At 38.9% G+C, this 20606-nt stretch overlaps 1 long non-coding RNA gene across 1 annotated transcript; it reads left to right on the top strand.

The window, feature by feature from the left end:
* The first annotated feature begins 1211 nt into the window (after positions 1-1211).
* On the top strand, positions 1212-9020 carry LOC138913727 (uncharacterized). Its single transcript, XR_011419540.1, has 5 exons — positions 1212-1455; positions 1507-1729; positions 1789-2170; positions 2231-2609; positions 8984-9020. It is a non-coding gene; the product is annotated as an uncharacterized lncRNA (long non-coding RNA).
* The last annotated feature ends 11586 nt before the right edge of the window (positions 9021-20606 follow it).

The raw sequence follows: 20606 nt of genomic DNA, 5'->3' as shown, positions 1-20606 counted from the left end.
AATGAATTTTCATATATTTGTTGGAATATTCCTATGGGAGCCTTAAGATATAGTGGTCCGATCCGGCTCGCTCCGACATATGAACTACCTGCAATATAAAGAAGACTTTCGGGAAAGTGCCATAGGACTGCCATAGGACTGAGCTCCCCTGCATTAGATCATTTATTAGAGGCTTAAAAGCCACAAATATATACATATACATATATACATTTACTGAGATTTGTTTGGGTATATGGCATGGTCACTTAGAATTTAAACGTTAAATTTTAGCTTTATAATTTAAATAACTTTTACTGGTTAAGGGCCGGTCTCTCGAGTGTCGGCTAACATTTATCAAACAGATAATATCCCTGCTAAGGCATTTTGGCTTTCTCGGGCATCAATGTGAAAGCTAACTTTGACAGGGACTTGGAGTCCCTTATAAGCGTTTTCGGCTCGATTGAATGACAGCTGATTTCCAAAGCCAACTAAGAAGAAGAAACGAAATCACAGCTGACTTTTCATTTGAATTATACCCAAACAGCTGATGAAATAATCGAAGCACACCATTTCTTGCGCTTTACAGCACAATTCTGTGCGTTAACAGCACTCTGTAATTGTTTCTCGTTCAGATAAATTAAAGCAGTCGAGAAAGCGGATTTCCTTTTACGAACAGTTTATCTGGAACTTTTACAGGGACTCGAGAAACCGTCATTAAATCAGTAAGATTCAAAGCTGTAAAAATTAAAAGTGTTTTCTGCCATGAAATCAGACATTTGTAATACGTTTTTGTTCCATTATTTTTTCGATTATTCCAATGGCTGGTATTTCGATCCGGCTGGATCCGACCTCGAGTTACACACCGTTAGCTTTAAGACTGAGGGACTAATTTGGACGACTACATATATGTATATTATATACCTGCCATAGGAAAGTTCAGAAAATAAATGGGAAATGAATATAAACCAAACTATAGCTTCTATGATTTTTGTTAAAAATTGTCGTTATAGGGCTGCGAAACTGAAAGAGGCTGAAGAAACGGAGAATTATTGTGAATTTAAATGAACTTTATTTCGTAGGGGAGAGGTCTGTAGGTTGTGAGGGTACGAATTTTGTTGTCCCAAAATTTAAACGTAACAGTCGTCAACAACAGAATTGCCCATAACAGAACGGAGAGTGCTGTTATACTTAACAGAGATAATTTGACATATGTCAAATGTAGATCTGGCAACCTTGTAAACCGACAAGACAAATTTCCGCTCAACCAAAGCGTTATTTTACGTTTTGTTCAGCCAAGCTACCAGACGCATAGTTTAGCGAAAAGTTTTAAAGTTCACGAGTGTGCAACCATTACCACGCGCTCAAAGTCCTATAGTAAAGGCAATCGATACATCCGTGCTTGTAAGGCATTTCGCAATACGCGCAAGCTTTGGAAAGTTCCGATCAACAGCACGCGAGTGTGTGAAAACTACCTAGGTGAGCAGACACAACTGCAAACGCAAGATCGACTCTAATCGTCTTGTGCAGATTCCAGCAATCAACCCGGCAGCGCCAGATCGAGGTCTCGGCAAGCTGTGTAATTGCAGTTTGCGACCCCAAATCTCGGCAAGCCGCGGATTTGACGTGGCGCTCCCACAACTACGCTGCTGAACTTGACCGCTGCAACCGCGGATCTCAGCCAGCTGAGGGAGTAAACAAAGGAATTAGGCCAAGCCCAAAAGCATCTCTCCCTGTGGATATATATTTCAAGGTATTTGTAGCCAAGTCGTGCACTAGTTCAGTTTCGATCTAACTCTCCCGCCCATCTAGTTATCTCTGGATCAGCCCCTAAACGTGCAAGGAGCCAACCCGCTCTCCCCAGTTAATCGGCAAATTGTGCGTGATTGGGGCAGCGCTTGATCTGGAGCGCTGACGTACTCAAGGGAGTCACATAGGCTCGCGCGCAACATAGCCTCACATCGGCCTCGTGCACATAACCTCATTTCGACCAGCGAGAAGGCAAACACAGTGCGGCAGCAGCTATTTCTGGATATTTTGACCCTGTTCCGTCTCAAGCGATCAGCGGGAACGTCACGCTTAGGAGTATTTACCCAACTTGGACAATTAACGGCGGCAAAACACCGCACATGCTGCGTACCGCCTAATTGCGGTTATATTTAATTTTCTTGAACTAATTTTTAAGTAATTTAGAGTAAATTCTTTTCACAATATGATTTGACCCCATACTCATATTCTTTCTTTTCTCATTTAGTGATATTCAGTACACATATCAAGACATCTATGCTAAATTAAATTTATCAACACATATCACCTCATCCTAGCACTACAGTCAACAGGCCTGCGGACTTCGAGGATTGGTCGTGAGTAAACATCTTGTCTTTGATATATAACGTATGGTGTAAACCAACCCAAATGTAAAGTTTGAAAGAATATGAAACCCCCCACTTAGATTATAAGTGTACTGATAGGTCAAATTAATTACCGTTTCGCTTTCGTAAAAGAAATTGAGTTGTTTTGCGAGTATTGTAATCTGCAGTTGAGAATCATGTATTTGAAGTCAAGTCGTGTATCATGAAGTCATGTATTTGAAGCACTACAGTCAACAGGCCTGCGGACTTCGAGGATTGGTCGTGAGTAAACATCTTGTCTTTGATATATAACGTATGGTGTAAGCCAACCCAAATGTAAAGTTTGAAAGAATATGAAACCCAACACTTAGATTATAAGTGTACTGATAGGTCAAATTAATTACCGTTTTGCTTTCGTAAAAGAAATTGAGTTGTTTTGCGAGTATTGTAATTTCCAGTTGAGAATCATGTATTTGAAGTCGAGTTTATTTGAATTTATATAAAGTTTAAAATTATCTGAAATGAAGTAAAGAACAGTAACATGGGCATCTGAGTTAAATCGGTTTTCATTAGCAAGGGTAAGGGCGTTCAACATTAATGTGTCCTTACAGGTGGGGTGGGCCAAGCCGAAGAACATTACCATCTCAGTTCTTCAACAACATGGTTAACAGATCGATATCTTCTCCTACATCCAATCGGATTGTGTGTCTCCTTCCTGTAGCCTCCCCAACTCTGTCTATAAGTTTTATTGTGTGGCGGCGATGGTGCTTAAATATTGTTTACCCCATGCTTCCCCAACTAACATTCCGACCAATCCATGTATAGACATCCGACACAATAGTTCAGAAACTTCGTTTTATAATCTACTAGGAATTGCTGTGTGTCTAGGATATACTTTAGAACCAGACCAGCAGATAATCTAACGAATCAGGGGATTAACCTCTTAATCAATTTCAATTCAGGAGTAAGAAAGTCGAGATTTGTAGTTGTTGGAAAAATTCAACAATACCTCCTTTTTTTTCAATACCAAAAGTAAGTCAAAGGGAATATGAGAATTGTATTTGTTGGCAAGCTCAACAATACCTCTTTCTTTAATAACTTTCTTTAAATTTCAACAACATAAATTACAGTCAAGTTGCAAGAAGAAATTGAAAATTATTCTGGCTGGAAGGTTCCAGCAGTCTACTCTTTCATTCAGTGCGTCGAGCAAATCAGTCTTAAATTACAATAGAACCAAAAGAAGAAGATACCGATCAAAACTCATGTAATTTTATAAATGAAACCGATTTAACAAAGAAGAAGTCCCAATTAATCATATTTTAATTTCATTCGAAGCTAGTTCGAACTGTTCCAAGAACTCGGCCGAATACTAGACCTAGTACACGATCAGCCACGACAGCATCCAATGACAGTTCACAAATACCGCGTTCACTACGTTCTGCAGGCACACAAAGAGCAAGTAACATTTCAGAAGGGAGAATTCACGAACTTATTCTTAGAACTAATTCCTTAGAATCGTACCAAACCCGAATAACTGCAACCTTAACCGATCAAATCAACTCAGCAATGCAAAATCCGGTTCACCTAAAGATATTTTCATTGAAGATTTTATATATCGTGTAAATTCATTGACTCGTCAAGCGTTGAATGGGAACTTTGATTTACTATATCAGTACGCAAATCTTTTGTTTGTAGGACCAGCTTTGACCTTTTATTTGCGATGCCATAGAGTGTCTGAGCAAATGAATTGGCCTCAACTATGCTCTCGTTTGAGGGAAAGATATAAAGATCAGAAGTCCGACCAAGACATAAAAGATGCGATGCGAAGAAAAAAGCAGGGAATTAATGAATGTTTTGACGATTTCCTCGATTCTATCTTGGCCATTGCAGATGCACTATCGGAACCTATGTCAGACTCAGAATTGGTTCAGGCGGTTCGGAATAATTTGCGATCCGATCTAGGACATGAATTATTACATATAGATACACCCACCATAGCGAGATGAAGACTTCTCTAATAATTTAAGAGTAAGAAACAATGCGCGTCACCCAGCACCAAAGCGAGCTGTAAACGAGATGAGGAAACTGAGGAAAATACTCAGGAAAGTAATTCACCGATTTTCGCAATTCGCAACGACAATCAAGTGAAGTCTTGGAATTGTGATTCCGTAGGTCATCGATACAAGGAGTGCTTCCAACCACGCCGCGTATTTTGCTACGGGTGCGGAGCTCCGGATACCTATAAACCTTCTTGTCCAAAGTGTTCTCCAAAATCGGGAAACTCAAAACCGGACACCCGTGTCAGTCCGAGTACGGATGCCCGAATGTAAACTCGGATGTCGAAATTTCTTAAATACCAGATTGTACGACCAGCCCTGCCAAATCAATTAAAATACCTGACCCTTCCAAAACTCGACATTTTAAACCATATCATAGTTTATATTCGACTCAAAGAATATAAAGAGACTAGGAGGAGAATCTTTGAGGGCGTTGTAGAGAAGGATACCAAAAGTAGCGCAGCAATAAGGTTACGAACATTTTGGAAATAAAACGTAGGTATCACAGTTACACGATATCGAGTATAACCCGAACTGCTACCGACATACGTCCTTTTGCAAATAAAATTCTGTTCGACCAACTGTATTTAGCTTTACTTGATAGTGGGGCGAATAAGAGCGTAGTAGGAGGTTCCCTAGCGAAGTGTATAGTTTCGGGAAAACATAAGTTCACTAGAACTCGTGGTATCGTACGAACCGCTGACGGAACAAAACTGACAATTTTAGGTACCATCCTTGTTCAGATGACTTACAACTCCATAGAAATGGAATTCATAGTTGTACCATCGATAACACAAGACGTTATTTGCGGAATCGATTTCTGGGAAAAGTTCGGAATTTCAATTTCCTTAGGATTTACCACAAATGAATTAACTGTCGAGGAAGAGTCGCCCAATCTTAACTTATCGTCAGCAGAGAAACGTAGATTAAAAAGCCTTATAGATTCCTTTCCGTCATTTGATAGAGATGGTCCTGGCATAACAAACTTAGTCGAACATTCCATCGATACCGGCAATGCCAAGCCAATAAAGCAGAGGCATTACCCCTTGTCACCAGCGCGTGAAAAACTTCTTTGCGTACAGATCGACAGGGTGATTAACTTAGGAGTAATTGAAGAGGCACCTTCGTCATCCTGGTCATCCCCAATCGTGTTGATAGTCAAGCCAGATAAAGTTAGGTTTTGTCTCGATTCAAGAAAAGTCAACGATGTTACGATAAAAGATTCTTATCCGATTCCAAATTTTGAAGGATTGATAAGCCGTCTTCCACCAGTTCACTGCATTTCAAAAATCGATTTGAAAGGTGCCTTTTGGCAGATTAACTTAGATGAGGAGTCCCAATCAAAAACAGCCTTCACAGTACCAAAAGGGCCATTATATCAATTTAGGCGAATGCCTTTTGGACTGTGCAACGCCCCTCAGACTATGTGTCGCCTTATGGACCAAGTCATTCCATATCAAATGAAATCGCACACATTCGTTTACTTAGACGACCTTCTAATCATGTCATCTAGTTTCGAAGATCATTTAAACATCTTGCCGAAGTTGCATCTCGTCTGCGTCATGCTGGACTAACTATCAACATTTACGTGGTGGGTGAAGGGACACTTCAAGTCAACCCCAAAAAGGTTAGTGCTGTCTCGGAATTCCCCATCCCAAAAAGCCAACAACACTTAAGAAGATTTCTTGGCATGTGTGGCTGGTATCGTCGATTTATACCCCAATATTCATCGATAACATTTCCTCTAACTGATCTTCTTCGTGGAAAAACATTCACCTGGAACGACGAAGCACAACTCGCTTTTGACGAAGTCAAGTCCAAGCTTTGCTCGGCTCCATTTTTAGTTCACCCTGATTATGAAAAGCCGTTTATAATACAATGCGATGCATCCATGTGTGGCGTTGGAGCAGTGTTGGCCCAGTGCGATGAATCAGGCAATGAGCCTCCTATCGCGAAAATGTCGCAAAAGTTAAACGGTGCTCAACGCAACTATACAGTAACAGAGTTGGAGTGCCTTGCCGTGGTGTTAGCTATCAGGAAGTTTCTCATGTATGTGGAGGGTCATAAGTTCAAAGTCGTTACCGATCATTCGGCCCTACAATGGCTAATGAAGCAAACAGACCTCAGCGGGAGATCAAGTTACAATCAAGTTACAAGGATTTGTTTTTGAAATCGAGCACCGCAAGGGGACTCGAAACGTCGTGCCAGACGCGTTGTCACGTTCGTTTCAAGAAGAAATCATGTCCGTAGAGATCCTTCCAGAGATTGACTTGCATGCGGGTGCGTTTCAATCCGCTGAGTACTGCCAATTAAAAAACCGTGCGCAGAACTCAGAAATACCAGATTTCCGTGTCGTTGACGACTACATTTATTACAGGACTGGTTTTGCAACTGGAAGTTCTGAAGTTGATGAGTCCGAATTTAAGCTGTTAGTTAGATAGATAGATAGGCGCGATTCAGTCGGCACACGACCAACCAACCTCATCCCATTGCGGAGTTGCCAAGTGCTTGGAACGACTACGGAGACACTTCTATTGGCCCAACATGGTGATAGATGTTCGAAATTATATAGCTCAGTGTGGGATATGCAAAACGTCCAAACGCCCCACGCAACGACTTCGTCCACCCATGGGTTGTCAAGCTACTAGCGAAAGGCCGTTTCAACGTATCTATATGGATTTCATTGGTCCATTTCCGAGGTCGAAAATGGAAACATTGGCATTCTAATTCTTCTAGATCATTTCTCTAAATGTACTTGGCTAAAACCAGTAAAAAGGTTCACATCAAAAATAGTAATCCATTACTTAAAAGAAGAAATTTTTTTTAAAGCCATGACTTCGCAACCTTTACATCTAAATACGGAATCCAACATACATTCACAGGTGTGTACGCTCCTCAGTCTAATGCAGCGGAACACGTTAATCGTTCGATTAATGCCGCCTTGAGATCATACATTCGATCAGATCAAAGGTTGTGGGATATGCGAGCATAAACTCTGCATTAAGAAATTCAGTTCACCAATCGATTGGAAAGTCTCCATACTATGTAGTCTTTGGCCAGCACATGCTAACACACGGTAAAGATTATAAGTTCCTACGAAATCTTCAGATGCTTACCGAAGGTTCAGCTAAGATCGATAGGGCAGATGAATTTCCAAAAATTCGATCCAATATCGCAAAGCAAATGACAACGAGAAAAACCGAAATGAATATGATTTGCGGTCTCGGTATCGAACCTTTGAGGTAGGTCAGGAGGTTATAAAACGAAATTTTGAGGACAGTCATTGTATCTGCTAGAAGACCACAACGGAAAGAGCTGGTAAAGATCTTTTTTTCAGCTTTCATCTCCTCCCAAAATGTATGTCAATAAAACCTGTGGTGTGAGGGTACGAATTTTGTTGTCCCAAAATTTAGTTTAGTCGTCAACAACAGACTTGCCCATAACAGAACGGAGAGTGCTGTTAACCTTAAGAGAGATAATTTGACATATGTCAAATGTAGATCTGGCAACCTTGTAAACCGACAAGACAAATTTCCGCTCAACCAAAGCGTTCTTTTACGTTTTGTTCAGCCAAGCTACCAGACGCATAGTTTAGCGAAAAGTTTTAAAGTTCACGAGTGTGCAACCATTACCACGCGCTCAAAGTCCTATAGTAAAGGCAATCGATACATCCGTGTTTGTAAGGCATTTCGCAATACGCGCAAGCTTTGGAAAGTTCCGATCAACAGCACGCGAGTGTGTGAAAACTACCTAGGTGAGCAGACACAACTGCAAACGCAAGATCGACTCTAATCGTCTTGTGCAGATTCCAGCAATCAACCCGGCAGCGCAAGATCGAGGTCTTGGCAAGCTGTGTAAATGCAGTTTGCGACCCCAAATCTCGGCAAGCCGCGGATTTGACGTGGCGCTCCCACAACTACGCTGCTGAACTTGACCGCTGCAACCGCGGATCTCAGCCAGCTGAGGGAGTAAACAAAGGAATTAGGCCAAGCCCAAAAGCATCTCTCCCTGTGGATATATATTTCAAGGTATTTGTAGCCAAGTCGTGCACTAGTTCAGTTTCGATCTAACTCTCCCGCCCATCTAGTTATCTCTGGATCAGCCCCTAAACGTGCAAATAGCCAACCCGCTCTCCCCAGTTAATCGGCAAATTGTGCGTGATTGGGGCAGCGCTTGATCTGGAGCGCTGACGTACTCAAGGGAGTCACATAGGCTCGCGCGCAACATAGCCTCACATCGGCCTCGTGCACATAACCTCATTTCGACCAGCGAGAAGGCAAACACAGTGCGGCAGCAGCTATTTCTGGATATTTTGACCCTGTTCCGACTCAAGCGATCAGCGGGAACGTGACGCTTAGGAGTATTTACCCAACTTGGACAATTAACGGCGGCAAAACACCGCACATGCTGCGTACCGCCTAATTGCGGTTATATTTAATTTTCTTGAACTAATTTTTAAGTAATTTAGAGTAAATTCTTTTCACAATATGATTTGACCCCATACTCATGTTCTTTCTTTTCTCATTTAGTGATATTTAGTACACATATCAACCCATCTATGCTAAATTAAATTTATTAACATATATCACCTCATCCTAGCACTACAGTCAACAGGCCTGCGGACTTCGAGGATTGGTCGTGAGTAAACATCTTGTCTTTGATATATAACGTATGGTGTAAACCAACCAAGTTGTTTTGCGAGTATTGTATTCTGCAGTTGAGAATCATGTATTTGAAGTCAAGTCGTGTATCATGAAGTCATGTATTTGAAGCACTACAGTCAACAGGCCTGCGGACTTCGAGGATTGGTCGTGAGTAAACATCTTGTCTTTGATATATAACGTATGGTGTAAGCCAACCCAAATGTAAAGTTTGAAAGAATATGAAACCCAACACTTAGATTATAAGTGTACTGATAGGTCAAATTAATTACCGTTTCGCTTTCGTAAAAGAAATTGAGTTGTTTTGCGAGTATTGTAATTTCCAGTTGAGAATGCTGTTTATGCTGTTTAGGAAGTAACCGACCCCCTTGTCTCTTCCCCGAGATATGCCGATCCCGTAGGCAAAGTATGCAACCAAATAGAATCCACTTCACCGTGTTCGTCACAAGGTTGAGACGGTCTGTAAGTTGAGACACTCAATTTTCTTAAAACTTATCCACTAAAAAATTGTTTTTATTTTTTTTTTGTAGTCCTTTTTAGTGACAAAACTTTTGGGGAAAACATTATAAGCCAGGCTAGAGTCTGGCTAGAGCCAGATTTTAGCTGTGAGAGTCGTGTACCATTTTTAACCCAAAAAGGTTTTGTCTACTTTTTTCAAAATTCCATTTAAAATTAATAACGTCCTTAAATTAACTTGGTAAGAGATTTAAAACATTAGTATATTAACTGTTAACTAATTAGAAAAAGAATCAGCTTAATGTGACAGTCAGAACAAAAGTTATTAATTTTTTCCCGAAACATCCCATTTTGTGTAAGTTGAGACACTTTGAGCGTGTAAGTTGAGACACCCGTTTTTCATACAAAAAGGCCTTAGGCCAACAGAGGTCGCTTTCTGCCTAGTACATATCTTTGATATTAGGGGAAAAGTGAATGTTCAAAGAGCCTTTTGATTTTAATTTTTATTTGGTCTAAGTTCTTAAAAAATGGATGGGAAATGATTTACGACGAACTAAAATTTATTAAATTAACATAAATAAATAGTTCCTTATAGTTTAGAGTACTTTTTGTGTGAGTATTATTGACTTCAAAAAATGTCTCAACTCACAGACCTCTTTTTCAAAATGTCGTTTTTTGGGACTTTTCAAAAAAAATAATTTTTCTGTTTTCCCTAAGGAAAAAAATATTTTTTTTTGTTTTTTATTAAGCTAATAGAATAACCTTTCGACCAGGACCAAATGCGTAAAGTTTCATAAGTGAATGTCGAAATGGCAGATTAAAAACAAAAGGTGTACCAACCTACAGACCTCCCCCCTATAGTTTGGTATTTGATATATCACATATGCCAAATAACACTAGTTTAGGTTAGGTTAACCCGGACGGGCCTCACGGGGCCACGCATAGGCCAATATGGCCATTATAACCCTAGTTTACTACTTTAAATTTTTTTCGAGATAAGCGTAGAGACCAATTTTTATACCTGTTATTAGTAAGGTAAAAGGGTATATTGTATTCGTCCAAAAGTATGTTACAGCTAAAAGGAAGCGTTTCCGACCCCATAAAATATATATATTCTTGATCAGGGTCAGTAGCCGAGTCGATCTAGCCATGTCCGTCTGTCTGTCTGTCCGTCCGTATGAACGCTGACATCTCGGAAACTACAAAAGCTAGAAGGTTGAGATTTTCCACACCTATTCTTGGCATCCTACGCAGCGCAAGTTTATTTCAGCCGAGCCCCACGCCCCCTCTAACGCCCGCAATCGCCCATTAACGATTTTAAAATGGGTCTGGTGTTCCCACCTTTGACGATTTCCAAGAAGTATGAATGCAATTTTGTTGTGTATATTTTTCAAATCGGACCATTCATTAAAAAGCTATACGCAATCAAAATTGTTTATATTTCTATCTCCCTCGCACTCCCTTTAGCTGAGTTACGAATGTTAGATAGTCGGGACACCAACCCGAGTAAAGCGTTCGCACTCCTTTTAGCTGAGTGACGGGTAGAGGATAGTCGGGACACCAACCCGACTATAGCGTCCTCTCTTGTTTTTTAATAGTTTTGAGTTGCTGATCATGCTGAACAAATTAAAAGTAGAAGCTATGAAGATATTCGCAAAAATCGAGATTTTCGGCACTACTTTTGTAGAACCTAACAGATCACGAAAAACATTAGACCAACAAACTTGTACTTTACACTATTTAAAAAGCAAAAGATGCACCTTTCCGAAAAGCGATTACTTTAACATATGAACCAAATAGGAGTATTTATTGTACATTAAGGGGTATACTTTATACATAAAGTATTTAAATGTATTTGAAATACTCCTACTACTACTCCTATTTTGTTCATTTGTCAAAAACCAAACTAGCAAAAGCAGGCCACCTGGCTTGAAAAGCATTTCTTAAAAATCCATATCTCCTAGAGTTAGCACTCAATTTGCAAATATTTGGCCTTAACTTGTTTACAGCAAAAGGGCATTTAGATCTGAAAGCCTAACATAATTCATACATTTTTATTTGTAGGGGAGTGTAGGGTGATGTGACGAACTCGTCGAATCTCACATATGACGTCACGATAAAAATTCCAAATAAATTAGCTCGTACAAACGAGATCTTAATCAAAAGTTTTTCGTACTTGGCGATTGTTTTGTTTGCGCCGTTTGAAAGCGACACCGTTTTTGCTCCAAGTGTACCTTGTAGGGTATCGTGACGAACCTTTTGTAGGATATGGTGACAATTTTTGAAGTGAAACTTCTTTAGGCGCGTTATGCATTTTCGGGGACGGATTAAAACCAATTCATGACCGTCACGAAAATCAAACGTTCTCTTTGTTCTTTCCTCTCTTCGCTCTGAGCGCTCGTATTTATATTTTATGTGTATTTATATATATATATATATATATATATATTTGTATTTATGTGTATATATGTATTTGCACCATGTGCCAGCGCGAGTTACCGTACCGGTACCATCGACTATGCCACCGCCTAAACCTCCCCGTGTTACCCTCTTCCAAGTGGACAGTGACCGGCAGCTAGCCGTTCGTTGTCCCACATAAGATCGACATAAGAAATGCAACATCAGCACAAGGCAGGATGTTGCTAAACGACACCCACTCAGCAGAGCTCCAGAAAATACTTTGTTAGCATTTAATCACATACACATACATAATTGTAAACATATAAAATTCTTTGGCAGAGGTTTGATTCGAATCTCAAACCACAATAAAATTATTCCGTTTGGAACTACCAAAGAGAGCACAGCTAGTGTTAATTCAATTCGCATTTAAATATTGGATGACCGAGAAGCCCCCCCTTTAACCACTTCATACTATAACTGGCGCAGCCGGACCTATCAGCCGGAAGGAGGAAGGACACACATACCCGGAGGACTGAGAGGACCGAGATGAGGAAATCAATTATTTTTGTAATCTATATACAGCAGTAAGTCAAAAAGTGATGTGATGGAAGTGAGGTGTGTGATAATAGAAAAGAAAAGGTGTACAGATGTAATAACAACAACAAAGAACATTGGCAAAAATAAATTAAATTAAATAATGTGGAATGTGAATCTTGTGCGACGCAACCTGGCGACCTGCAACGTCGTCGAACCATTTAGTTCGACGGATTGAGTTGCAAGTAAGATGTTCGAAGGTTCGATGTTGGACGCGACTGGCGACTTGCAACGTCATCGAACCATTTAGTTCGACGGATTGAGTTGCAAGTAAGATGTTCGAAGGTTCGATGTTGGACGCGAACATCAAACATGTAACTTGGCAAAAGAAACCCAGGTCGCTGGTTGAATACTCTGCATGTCAATAAATGAAAAAGAAAAGATTATAAAAGAAATATCTATTGCAAGTGACTGTCCGCTCGTGGCTGGAATAAATGCATCGCGCAGGAATTCCAGTTAGCTTCAGCACAGTGCAAAAAATGAGAAAGTGTGAAAGAAAAAATTGTTTATTAGTTGCTGCCATTAGTACAACTGCATCGCGCAAGGGTAACCGATGGACAGCGTAAAATAGAAAAATATAGTAAACAGACAGGGAAATCCCAAAGACCACTGCATCGCGCAAGGGTATATGGTGAATCTCAAAGTTAAATAAAAGAAGGAATAAATTATAACACATACAAGAAGAAATTTTGCCATATCGGAAACCACTGCATCGCGCAAGGGTGACGGTTATGCATAATAATAGAATATATATATGTTACAAAAATACAAGGGAACCCGATACCACTGCATCGCGCAAGGGTATGGAGGGTGAAAAGAAAATTAAGAAACACATACACAACACTTCCAACACAGTACAAAAGAAAAAAAAATTTTTATAGTTAATAAAACAATTGAACAAATGATAATAACAAAATTTTACAGATAAAAGACACCGACACACACCTCACTTCTAAGGAAAAGGAATTATTAAAGACGCATCAGGAAAAAGCTAAGAAAATACATAATACAATATATACAGATATATCAACATACACATATACCATAGAATAAGCATAAACAAAAAAAAATAATAATAGTTAAAGGAGTAAACAAAAGAGAATTGTAAATGTCAAAAATTAGCAAAGTCAAAGAGTCACTTAGACCCCTGACTAGAAGTAAAGTTATAAAAAAGGCTACCAGTTTGCCAACGATAGTTGAACAGTTAAATTTTGAGCCCTCAACTTCTGGAGCAGTGCAGAACAGGGAAGCTAATACAATGGCGCATCAGGACAATTTAGGAATGCAACAGGCAACATTTGAGATGTTAGGTACTGTGAAAATTTCCGACGTGATCCGGTCGATGCATGTTTTTATGGGAGAAAAAGAAAGGATAAACGAGTTTATCTTAAACGCAGAAGAGATTCTTTTAATGATTAGAGGAATGGATCAAACACCTATGGGATTAATGATCCTTAGGCAAATAAGGAATAAAATCCAAGGAAAGGCCGATGACATTTTGGTAAAATCAAATTGTGGATTAAATTGGGATGAAATTAAAAGAATTTTGATAGCCCATTTTGCAGACAAGAGGTCAGAACCTGATTTACTGAGGGAGTTAAACCATTTGGAAAATAAAAAATTAACAGTAGAAGTATTTTACTCAGAGATATCTGATGTACATAAGGCATTGTGTAATGTTATAGACAGGACAGATACGAACCCCATCGCAATTCAGGCGAAGAAAAAGTTATATGAGGAAACGTGTCTGGAGGCGTTCGTAACGGGTCTTAAAGGCAATTTAGGTAGTGCCGTTAGGGGAAGAGTTCCGAAGACGCTCTTGGAAGCATACGAGATAGCGGTTAAGGAGAGAGACATTTATTACAGGTCTAAAGAGGTACCCAGGAACAATAATTTTAGTATGGCAGGGGGTTATAACAGGCAGAACTTTGGATATAATAGAAACAGAGGATACAATAACAACTTTAACAGAGATAATGAAGGATATAGGCAACAAGGAGGATATAATAGGAACCCCAGGTGGAATAAGGAAGGAAATAGGAATAGAGGATATGACAATCAGTCGACCTCTAACTCTTCAGGGTATAATAAAAAAGCAATAATGCCAAAACAAGAAATTGCAGAATGCTCAACAACTGGGCCTAAAAGTGCCAAACGATGGCAGTCAGGGCAATTAAATACAGTAGAAAGAGAGGAGGAGCAGGAGTTGAATAACATTGAGGACGAAGGAAATTTTTGCCAGAATGCCTCAAAAAACAGACAGGGTATATAAGGAAGGATACCCATCAGGCGACATTACCATACGTAATAGTTAAAGTAAATAACGAAAAAGAATTAAAATTATTAATAGATTCGGGAGCTACAAACTCGTACTTAAATCCTGCAATGGTTAGTAAAGATCAACAGCAAAAATTGAAAGAAAACTTTGTAGTTAAAACTCCAATAGGGAGTCATAAAATAAACAGTTATATAAAGGATGTTGAGCTGCAGGAAATTGCAAAAGGGGAATCGTTTGATTTCTTTTTATTTCATTTTCATTCCTGGTTTGATGGATTATTGGGAATGGACATATTAATTAAGTTAGGTGCAAGTTTAGATTTAGAAAATCTCGTATTAAGAACCAAGACAGGGACAGCTAAAGTTCATTTGAAGCCCAATAGGACCACTGACATACATATTCTGGAGGAGGCGACTAAAACAATTGTCACCTTACCAGTTTCAGTAAACAATGGGTCATTTTTGATACAAACAACACTAGTGGAAGAAGGGTTAGAAATAACTGGTGGAATTTATTATGCAAAGAAGGGACAGGCCGACCTAGAAGTTGTCAATTTCACAGGAAAAGAAAAGAAATTATACCTGGAAAAGCCGTTGGTTGTCACTGCATATGATCCCAAAGATTATGTAGAAATCGAAATGCTAAGACCATTTAAACAGGAGTATGTATGCAGGGAGATTAACACAATGGAATTAGCTGGGGGTGATGCAGGACATGCAAAATTGGATATGTCCCATCTAAATACAGAAGAGGCGGCAAGCCTTAAAAAACTGTATTCGGAATTTCCAAGTATTTTTCACACAAAGGGAAATCAACTGACATTTACCAATGCGGTAACTCACTCAATTCCAACAACGGACGATATTCCTATCTATAAAAAGCCATATAGATATGGATTTAAACAAAGAGAAGAAATAAAGAATCAGATACAGGAATTGTTAGAACAGGAAGTTATTAGACACAGTCACTCACCTTGGAGTGCACCAGTTTGGCTAGTACCAAAGAAGATGGACCTGTCAGGAAAACAAAAGTGGAGATTGGTGGTAGATTTTAGGAAGTTGAATGAGAAGACAGTGAAGGATAGGTATCCGATGCCAGTAATTGGCGAAGTACTCGATAAACTGGGAAAAGCCATGTATTTCTCGGTATTAGATTTAGCTAGCGGATACCATCAGATTGAGATGGAAAAACAAGACATTCCAAAAACAGCATTTACAACAGATAGCGGGCATTTTGAATATGTAAGGATGCCATTTGGATTGACAAATGCTCCAGCGACGTTTCAACGAGTGATGAATAACCTGATGGGAGAGTTGGTAGGCAAGATTTGTCTGGTCTACATGGATGACATAATTGTGTATTCCCCGTCCCTACAGAGTCACATGCAAGATTTGAGGACAGTTTTTAAAAGGATAAGTGGAGCAAATTTTAAACTTCAAACGGACAAATCTGAATTTTTAAAGAAGGAGATAGAGTATTTAGGGCATGTAGTGACACAGGAAGGAGTCAGACCAAACCCAAAGAAGATTGAAGCCATAAAGCTTTTTCCTTTGCCCAAAACACCAAAGGAAATAAAATCATTTCTTGGACTTATTGGCTATTACAGGAAGTTCATAAAAGATTTTGCAAAAATAACGAAACCATTAACTAAGAGACTAAAAGGAAAACAACAAATAATCATAGATGAGGAGTATACAAAAACTTTTGAATATTGCAAGACGTTGTTATGCAATGATCCATTGTTGAGATATCCAGATTTTACAAAACCCTTTATCTTGACCACAGATGCTAGCAATTTTGCTATTGGTGCAGTGTTATCACAAGGAGCAATGGGAAGTGATCGACCAATCGCATTTGCAAGCAGAACGTTAAATGAGGCTGAAGTAAATTATTCCACGGTAGAAAAAGAAATGCTTGCCATAGTTTGGGGCATAAAACACTTCAGACCGTACTTGTTCGGTCATAAATTCACAATAGTCACAGATCATCGCCCACTAACTTGGCTCATGGGATTTAAAGAACCAAATTCCAAGTTGGTGAGGTGGAAGCTGCAACTATTGGAATATGACTACGAGGTGACTTACAAAAAGGGGTCACAAAACGTCGTGGCAGACGCCTTGAGCAGAATTGAACTACAAGTTCACAACAGCGAGCTAGAGTCAACTCAGGCTACTTGTGCGGCCCATACAAGTGAACTGGAATTAAGTTGCATTCATGTGGCAGAGAAGCCACTGAATGACTTTAATATCCAGTTAATATTTGAGGTTGGGTCGACACCAGGCAGAACAGTGGTGACACCTTTTAGGAATAAGACAAGAAGGACGATAACAGAAAAAGAATTTACAAAAGAGGAAATTGCTAAAATTCTTAGGGAGGTGCTTAAACCATACAGGTTGTGTGCGATATACACGTCAAATGAAATTTTTAAAAAGGTAGAAGAAGCGTTTCAGAGTTATTTTTGCAGGAGCAAACTGTATAAAGCAGTACGATGTCTTACCTTCATGCGGGAAATAACAGACATTAGTGAACAAAGAGAAGAAATAAGAAGGTATCACACTTCAGGGAATCATAGGGGAATAGATGAAACGTTTTGGAAAATGAGACGTGACATTTATTTTCCATTTATGAAAAACCGAGTAACACAGGTCATTAATGCATGTGAAACTTGTCAGACATTGAAATATGATCGGCAACCGCAAAGGGTGGTATTTCAAAATACGGAAACCCCGTGTAAGCCACTTGATATCGTTCATACGGACTTATATACAATCAACAAAAATTACGTAATAACAATAATAGACAAGTTTTCAAGGTTTGCTGTGGGATACACTATACTGGCAAGGGACAGTTTAAATATTGTTAAATCAATAAAGAAGTTCATAAGTCAGTACGGCGTTCCTAAAAAGATCATATGTGACCAAGGCGCAGAGTATGCCTCGGCACTATTCAAGGATTTCTGTAGGCAGTACGGAATTGAATTGCATGTGACGTCGTTTCAACAATCGTCCAGCAATTCACCGGTTGAAAGGCTTCATTCAACACTGACAGAAATTTATAGAATAATTATGAAAACAAGGAAGGACTTAAAACTAGAAAATGAGCATGAGGAAGTTTTAGATGAAGTTTTCCTAACTTATAATAACTCAATACACTCCAGTACGAAGTTGAAGCCGTTCGAATTATTCTCGGGGAGAACACACGTTTTTGAACGGGAAATTAATTTCGATACGGAGCATGAGTACTTAAGGAAGTTAAATGCGTATCAGGAGGAAATGTATAAGGAAGTTAAGAACAGGTTGGAAAGACAAAAACAGGAAAGGACGCGAAAACTAAATGAAGGAAGAGAAGAACCCATGGAGTTGGAAAAAGAGGATGTAGTTTATAGGAAGGAGAATAGGAGAAATAAGTTAACACCTAGGTTTTCGGAACACACAGTAGATGAGGATAATGGCGTTACATTCGTTACAAAAAGGAAACAGAAGATACATAAATCAAAAATTAAAAAAAGAATTAAACAAAATAAAAACTAATCAATCACGGTTACAGGTGCATATTGGTCCATGGACAGACAATGGATGTGCAAACACTAAAACGAGAAGAGGCGATCGTAAAAATGGAACTGGGAAAGGCAAGAGTAATGGTCGGAGCGAAGATGTTCGACCATATAATAAACTTTAAGGACTATGAAGGTAATATCGCACAGATTGAGAACGCGTTGTTAGACATAGAGAAGGTTAGATTCTCAGGCGAGGCAGTCCAGGTGGTTAAGGAAAAATTGTATCAGGTGAAGGAGAAGCTAGAAGTACTTAAACCAAGAAATAGGGTCAAAAGAGGAATTTTTAATGGATTAGGAAGCATGATAAAAATAGTTTCGGGAAATATGGATGCATATGATGAGGAGAAAATAGGAAATAGAATAAAAGAATTAAGAAATGAAACAAGGTTTCTTACAAAAGAAGCGGACGAGCAAAGAACCTTTTATCAGGAAACCATGAGTAGGTTTACGAAAATTACTAAGCATATAAATAAGGAGCAGGAAGATATAAATTTGTTTATAAAGAATTATAAGAATAACGTATTTAGAGAACTAACACAAGAGCACAATGAAATACATATGCTCCAGCATTTGAATAGGATTAGTTACAGTATTGATTTGTTAACAGTACACTTGAACAATATTGCGGAAAGCATATTGTTAGCGAAACTTCGCATTGTGCCTAAATTCATTTTAGCAGAGACAGAATTAGATAGGATTATACAGTTTGTCGAGAGTCAAGGGCTCAAAATTGTTTCAAATGAACAAGTATATGAACTAATAAATATACAGACACAAATAAATGAGACAGACATAATATTTAGGGTAAGAGCTCCAATTTTTGAGCCAAATGTCTATCAGCTATATCATGTTATACCAATTCCAATTAATGGAACACATTTATTAATAATACCAAATTATGTAGCAATTAATAAGTATAAAATAAGTTTCTTTAACAACCAATGTTCAAAAGTTCATGAAACTTTTATTTGTGAGAGCGAAGAGTTGGGTGTTGAGACAAAAGGAAAGGAGTGCTTGAGGAAGATTTTAACGAACAAACCACCAATATGCGATTCAGTAAATCTAGAAGGAAGAGAAATGGTTTTGGCACCTGAGGATGGACACATAGTCATTTTCAATGCCTTGAACTTACCTGTAAACAACACGTGTGGAGAAGATATTACAGTATCGGGGGCGTTAGCAATCAAATATGCAAACTGTTCGATCGAAATAAATGGCATAAAATATGATGGCCAAGTTACGGAACATAAAGAGGACCATATAGTACTTACCACTACAATAAGTAAGCAGATACTTATAAATAACACCAAACAGGAGTTAAACCTAGAAGTCCTACATCTTGAAGATATGAGAAACCTCAAAAAAGTAGTGTACATGGGAAAGGTACAGGAAACACATTTTTCCGTAATATATGGTATGCTGGTGTTTCTAGCGATAACGGTACTGGCAATATGGAGAATTAGAAAAACAAGGACAATCTTCACCCCCAATGCTTTTCTGCACAATGTCGCTCTGGATATACCACAGATGTGGCCATCGCTCCATTCCAGGGGGGGAGGAGTTACCGTACCGGTACCATCGACTATGCCACCGCCTAAACCTCCCCGTGTTACCCTCTTCCAAGTGGACAGTGACCGGCAGCTAGCCGTTCGTTGTCCCACATAAGATCGACATAAGAAATGCAACATCAGCACAAGGCAGGATGTTGCTAAACGACACCCACTCAGCAGAGCTCCAGAAAATACTTTGTTAGCATTTAATCACATACACATACATAATTGTAAACATATAAAATTCTTTGGCAGAGGTTTGATTCGAATCTCAAACCACAATAAAATTATTCCGTTTGGAACTACCAAAGAGAGCACAGCTAGTGTTAATTCAATTCGCATTTAAATATTGGATGACCGAGAAGCCCCCCCTTTAACCACTTCATACTATAACTCGCGCTCAGAGTGAAGAGATATAAAAAAAAAGGGATGTGTCAAGCCTACGACTTGAACTTGGCCTTTAAATCACATTAAATGGTATCTTAATTATAGTTAGTAAAGGAGCGACTTCCAGCCTTTGTTTTTGTTTATGTATTAAAATATTGATTTCAGTTGAAATGCTCTTTATATATATCAAATAAAAACACCTCTTAACGAGGTAAAAAACTAGTGACGATCGCACCTTCAACGTACAAAAGTTCTGATATCAACTTTTTTGACGAAAAATTATTTTAGATGAGACTAAATAAGTACGCTACCTAAAATTTACTCGTTCGGCCCGCTTTAG

The sequence above is a fragment of the Drosophila takahashii genome, chromosome 4 (genome assembly GCF_030179915.1).
Source record: "Drosophila takahashii strain IR98-3 E-12201 chromosome 4, DtakHiC1v2, whole genome shotgun sequence".
Lineage (NCBI taxonomy): Eukaryota > Metazoa > Arthropoda > Insecta > Diptera > Drosophilidae > Drosophila > Drosophila takahashii.
Note: the sequence above shows the minus strand (reverse complement) of the source record. Positions and strands in the feature narration are given on the sequence as shown.